General features: G+C 41.3%; 1 pseudogene; it reads right to left on the bottom strand.

Annotated features, from left to right (window-relative positions):
- Positions 1 to 376: 376 nt before the first annotated feature.
- On the bottom strand, positions 377 to 1,500 carry LOC113928499 (annotated as a pseudogene).
- Positions 1,501 to 6,296: the final 4,796 nt, after the last annotated feature.

Below are 6,296 nucleotides of genomic sequence, written 5' to 3'. Positions count from 1 at the left end.
AAGCTGAATCCTTCATTCATCTGGAAATGCTTCTGATGTGTTAAAAAGTGTAATAGTAGCTAACATATAGCACTATGTACCTAGCACTGTTTTAAGAACTTTATGTCCATCATCTCAATGAATCTTTCCCATCGTGACTGGTGCAGTGTATTTCTAATAGTTTCCATGGCCAAGACTGCATTTTCTTTTTCTTTTCTTTTTTTTTTTTAATTTGCAAAGTGAATTCTAAGTCTTACGTTTATTTAAATACCCTCCAGTGAGAAGAGAGTGGGCCAGTTACTACCCTTTTGTTGTGATACCAACGGACCAAGACAGGGAGAGTAAGCATACCCTGCAGGCAGCCTGCCAGCCACTCGTGTGAGGGGCAGGGTGCCTCTCAATGTGGGCAGCCCCGGCCACGGCCTGCAGCTGGGGGAGCGTCCACTGTTGAGCGAGGGTTTCTGATGGTTTCATCTACTGACGCGATAAGGCAGGCGGCCTCGGAGGCTGCGGTCAGGGCATTGATGTGCACCATGGCTGGCTCCCACACGAAGGCCTCGAGGCTGGCGGCGGTGTCCTCGTTGTCGGTGTCCACTCCGTACCACATGTCCCTGTCGGCAAAGTACTGGGTGGCCACATCCCCGATTAGGAGTTTGGGCAAGATGATTTTGGCTCCAGAATGATGGATCCTTTCTACCTTGTCATAGAGAATGTTCTATTCAGCATCAATTGCCTGATAATCCTCAATTGTGCGGACTCTGATTTCAGCATTATCTTTCTCAGCTTTCAGCTCAAGCTCAACATTTAAAAGGGCAATCATTGGATTATTGTACTTTTTGGGTTGCATTTCAGACCCAGCATAAGAGAAAGTCTTGAATGTGATGCCAGCTACCAGCTGGGACTCCTCTAGGGCACCACCTTGCACCTTCTTGATTCCAGTCATTTTAAGCTGCAACAAATCGTCGAGCATTATCACTGCATCCACCACCATCTTAGTGAAGAAGGCTTCCTGCTGGGAAATCAGCTTGGAGCTCAGAGTGGTCATGGCATACTTCTCCAGCAGCTTCCTCTCTTCTACTTCATCTTCCTTCTTCATGGTCACAGCAATCTCTTTGATCTTGTTAATTGCCAACTGGGTGGCAGTGCGGAAAGTTCGGATAATGATCTGTGGGTGCAAACCTTCCTCCATGTAGGGTTTCACTAGCTTCAGAAACTCTGCAGCCAGCAGGGTCACTGAGGTGGTACCATCACCAATGTCAGCATGTTAGGATTTGGCAATGTCCACTAAAAATTTTGCTGCAGGATGGACAACATTGAGGAGTTTCAGAATTGTGGCCCCATCATTAGAAATTGTTGGTTTGCCTCGGCCATCTACAATCAGCTTGTCCATGCCATGAGGGTCAGGGTGGTTCTTACAGCCTCTGCAATCACCTGGCAGGCACTGATGTTACTTAAAAGCTGGGGGATGCCTTGGGAGCTATTGGTCCCCTCTTTCAACAGGATAACTGGTATGGGCATCATTTTGGAAGCTTATTCAGTGGCCCGCTACTCCTGTCTTCTTCTCCTCATCCGGGCGGCCCAGCAACCCCACCAAGACTGCATTTTCTGACATAAACGAACATTTTGGTTCTTAAAAGTTTACATGTTCAGAAACAATGTCTGTTTATTATTATTATTATTATTATTTTTAAAGTAGGCTCCATGCCCAATGTGTGGCTTGAACTCATGACCCTGAGATCAAGAGTTGCATGCTCTACCCACTGAAACAGCCAGGCACCCCTGTTAATTATTTTTAATGGCAATCTGAATGCTTGTAACTTCCTGCTTCATCGGATAATGATAGACTTGAACTTTTTTCGCTGGAGCGTAGGACATTCAGAAAGTGCACTAATTACTCAGCTGATGAACATGCTTACGTAACCTGATGGTTAGAATGTGATAGCAGCCCTGAAGTCCCCTTCCTGTCCTATCCCATCACTACCCTCCTTCCTCTTGACTTCTAACATATGATAGAGTTTTAAAAAGTGATTGGCTTTTGTTTTTGGGTATTCCACCCCCCCCAACTTGTTGGGCAACCATTATTTGCCTGGTGCTGAGGATTTAAGCAGCAGAAGAGGAAACAGCCCTGCCCCATGGAGACTGTAAATCAGTGATTTCAAAGGTTTACTGTGTTGAGTGTTAGGGAAGGGGAGGGACTGGCTATGTGGGCAGACATCAGGGTGCCCTGAAAAATAGTGCTTTTTGGGAAAGTTTATGTCCTTAAGGAGATACAATAAGGGGAAAAGGTAAAAATGACAGCTGTCATACAGATCAGTAAAGAGTTGTTGTGTTAGAATGCCAACTTGGGTTCTGTTTTTTTTTTTTAAAGATTTTATTTATTTGAGAGAGAGAGAATGAGAGATAGAGAACACGAGAGGGAAGAGGGTCAGAGGGAGAAGCAGACTCCCTGCTGAGCAGGGAGCCCGACGCGGGACTCGATCCCAGGACTCCAGGATCATGACCTGAGCCGAAGGCAGTCGCTTAAACAACTGAGCCACCCAGGCGCCCTTGGGTTCTGTTTTTAACAGTATGAACACGAGGACCACTTCATCCTTCCACAAGTTAAGATGGATATGGGATGTGGATGGAGAAAATGCTGTCTTTGGAGCTGACTCAAATTTACCAAACCTTGTAAGGCTCCAACTAAGCCTAAGGGGAAAGACACATGAATTGTACTGCAAACATTCCAAAATAAAATGGGTGAGTTTTTCTGTAAGTGATGAAAAATAGTAGAGTTTTTTTCTTTTAATTTTAATACAGAGGTTGTAATAATGATTTTAGTTGATTAAGATGGGCCCAATTATATATGTAGGTTTAAAATAGGAAATGTTTTTGGAGTAGATGAGCTTTCAGACAGATTCCAAAGCAGGAGAAAGTTGCATAGGTGACATTATTAACACTTCTGGATTGGGGTCCTTTTCTTAAGTCTCTGTCTTTGATGTAACTGTCCAGGGTCAGATCTCTATATGAAAGAGTTTTCTTTATCTTTAAGTCAAACCAGCCTACTGTGAATTCTGTTTATATATATATATACACATTATATATATATAATTACATATATAATAGCACATATATATAATGTTGGAAATATCTGTTAATATGTTATATTAAAATTAATATGTTATATGAAATAATCTGTTACTGGATTACAAATACAATGGATGGAAGAGAAGAAATATTTGTAGGTGAGTCACACTTGTGCATGCAAGTAAAATTTTTTTTTTTAGATTTTATTTAAATTCAAGTAAGTCAACATATAGTGCATTATTGGTTTCAGTGGTAGTATTTAGTGATTCATCATTTGCATATAACACCCAGTGCTCATTACTTCAAGTGCCCTCCTTAATGCCTATCACCCAGTTTTCCCTTCCCCCTACCTACCTCCCCTCCAGCAACCCTCAGTTTGTTCCCTATAGTTAAGAGTCTCTCATGGCTTGTCTCCCGTTCTGTTTTCGTCTTAATTTTATTTTTCCTTCCCTTCCTCTATGTTCGTCTGTTTTGTTTCTTAAATTCCACATACGACTGAAATCATATGATATTTGTCTTTCTCTGACTGACTTATTTTGCTTAGCACAATACCCAGTACCCTCTAGTTCCATCCATGTCATTGCAAATGGTAAGATTTCATTTTTTTGATGGCTGAGTAATATTCCATTGTGTGTGTGTGTGTGTGTGTGTGTGTGTGTGTGTGTATCACATTTTCTTTATCCATCTGTTGATGGACATCTGGGCTCTTTCCCTAGTTCCGCTCTTATGGACCTTGCTGCCATGAACATTGGGGTGCTTGTGCCTCTTGGAATCACTATTTTTGTATCCTTTGGATAAATACCTAGTAGTGCAATTGCTGGGTCATAGGGTAGCTTTATTTTCAACTTTCTGAGGAACCTCCATACTGTTCTCCAGAGTAGCTGCACCAGTTTGCATTCCCACCAAGAGTGTGAGAGGGCTCACCTTTCTCCCTATCCTCACCGACATATCTTGTTTCCTGAGTTGTTAATTTTAGCCATTCTGACCAGTGTGAGGTGATATCTCATTGTGGTTTTGATTTGTATTTCCCTGATGCTGAGTGATGTTGAGCATGTTTCATGTGTCTGTTGGCCATTTGTATGTCTTCTTTGGAGAAATGTCTGGTTCATGTCTTCTGCCCATTTCTTGACTGGATTTTTTGGGTTTTTTGGGGTGTTGAGTTTGTTAAGTTCTTTATAGATTTTGGATACTAGCCTTTTATCTGATAGGTCATTTGCAAATATCTTCTCCCATTCTGTAGGCTGCCTTTTAGTTTTATTGGTCATTTTCTTTGCTTTGCAGAAGTTTTTTATCTTGATGAAGTCCTAATAGTTCATTTTTGCTTTCATTTCCCTTGCCTCTGGAGATATGTCTAGTAAGAAGTTGCTGCGGCCAAGGTCAAAAAGGTTGCTGCATGTGTTCTCTAGGATTTTGATGGATTCCTGTCTCACATTTAGTTCTTTCATCCATTTTGAATTTATATTTGTATATGGTATAAGAAAATGATTCAGTTTCATTCTCCTGCATGTGGCTGTCCAATTTTCCCAACACCATTTTTTGAAGAGACCGTCTTTTTTTTCCATTGGATATTCTTTCCTGCTTTGTTGAAGATTAATTGACCATACAGTTGAGGGTCCATTTCTGGGTTCTCTCTTCTGTTCCATTGATCTATGTGTCTGTTTTTGTGCCAGTACCATACTGTCTTGATGATTACAGCTTTGTAATACAGCTTGAAGTCTGGAATTGTGATGCCTCCAGGCTTGGTTTTCTTTTTCAACATTACTTTGGCTATTCAGGGTCATTTCTGGTTCAGTACACATTTCAGAATTATTTGTTCCAGCTCTGTGAAAAATGCTGGTGTTATTTTGATAAGGGATTGCTTTGAATATGTAGATTGCTTTGGGTAGTATAGAAATTTTAACAATATTTGTTCTAATCCAATAGCATGGAACATTTTTTCATTTCTTTGTGTCTTCCTTAATTTCTTTCTTTAGTGTTCTATTGTTTTCAGAGTATAGATCTTTTACCTCTTTGGTTAGCTTTATTCCTAGGTATCTTATGGGATTTGGTACAATTATAAATGGGATTGTTGCCTTGATTTCTCTTTCTGCTTCTTTACTATTGGTGTATAGAAATGCAACAGACTTCTGTGCATTAATTTTTAAAAAATATTTTATTTATTTATTTGACAGAGAGAGACACAGCAAGAGAGGGAACATAAGCAGGGGGAGTGGGAGAGGGAGAAGCAGGCTTCCCGCAGAACAGGGAGCCTGATGTGGGGCTTTATCCCAGGACCTCGGGATCATGACCTGAGCCAAAGGCAGACGCTTAATGACTGAGCCACCCAGGCGCCCCTGTGCATTGAGTTTATATCCTCCAACTCTCCTGAATTCTTGTAACAGTTCTAGCAATTTTTTTTTGTTGGAGTCTTTGGGTTTTCTACATGAGTATCTCGTCATCTGGGAAGAGTGAAAGTTTGACTTCTTCCTTGCTGATCTGGATGCCTTTTATTTTTTATTTTTAAAGATTTTATTTATTTATTTGACAGAGAGAGACACAGCGAGAGAGGGAACACAAGCAGGGGGCATGGGAAAGGGAGAAGCAGGCTTCCTGCAGAGCAGGGAGCCTGGTGTGGGGCTCGATCCCAGGACCCTGGGATCATGACCTGAGCCGAAGGCAGACACTTAACAACTGAGCCACCCAGCCGCCCCTGGATGCCTTTTATTTCTTTTTGTTTTCTGATTGCTGAGGCTAGGACTTCTGGTACTATGTTGAACAACAGTGGTGAGAGTGGACATCCCTGTCATGTTCCTGGACGTTGGAGGAAAAGTTCTCAGTTTTTACCCATTGAGGATGATATTAGCTGTGGGTCTTTTGTATATGGCCTTTATGATGTTGAGGTATGTTCCTTCTATCCCTACTTTCTTGAGGGTTTTTATCAAGAAAGGATGCTGTGTTTTCTTGAAGCTTTTTCTGCATCTATTCAGAGGATCATATGGTTTTTACCCTTTCTTTTATTTATGTAGTGTATCACGTTGATTGATTTGCAGATGTTGAACCACCTCTGAAGCCCAGGAATAAATCCCACTTGGTCATGAATAATCCTTTTAATGTACTATTGGATCCTATTAGCTAGTATCTCACTGAGAATTTTGGCATCCATGTTCATCAGGGAGATTGGTCTGTAATTCTCCTTTTTGTTGGGGTCTTTGGCCTCACAGAATGAGTTTGGAAGTTTTTCTTCCATTTCTATGTTTTGGAACAGTTTCAGA

The sequence above is a fragment of the Zalophus californianus genome, chromosome 5, assembly GCF_009762305.2.
Source record: "Zalophus californianus isolate mZalCal1 chromosome 5, mZalCal1.pri.v2, whole genome shotgun sequence".
Classification (NCBI taxonomy): domain Eukaryota; kingdom Metazoa; phylum Chordata; class Mammalia; order Carnivora; family Otariidae; genus Zalophus; species Zalophus californianus.
Note: the sequence above shows the minus strand (reverse complement) of the source record. Positions and strands in the feature narration are given on the sequence as shown.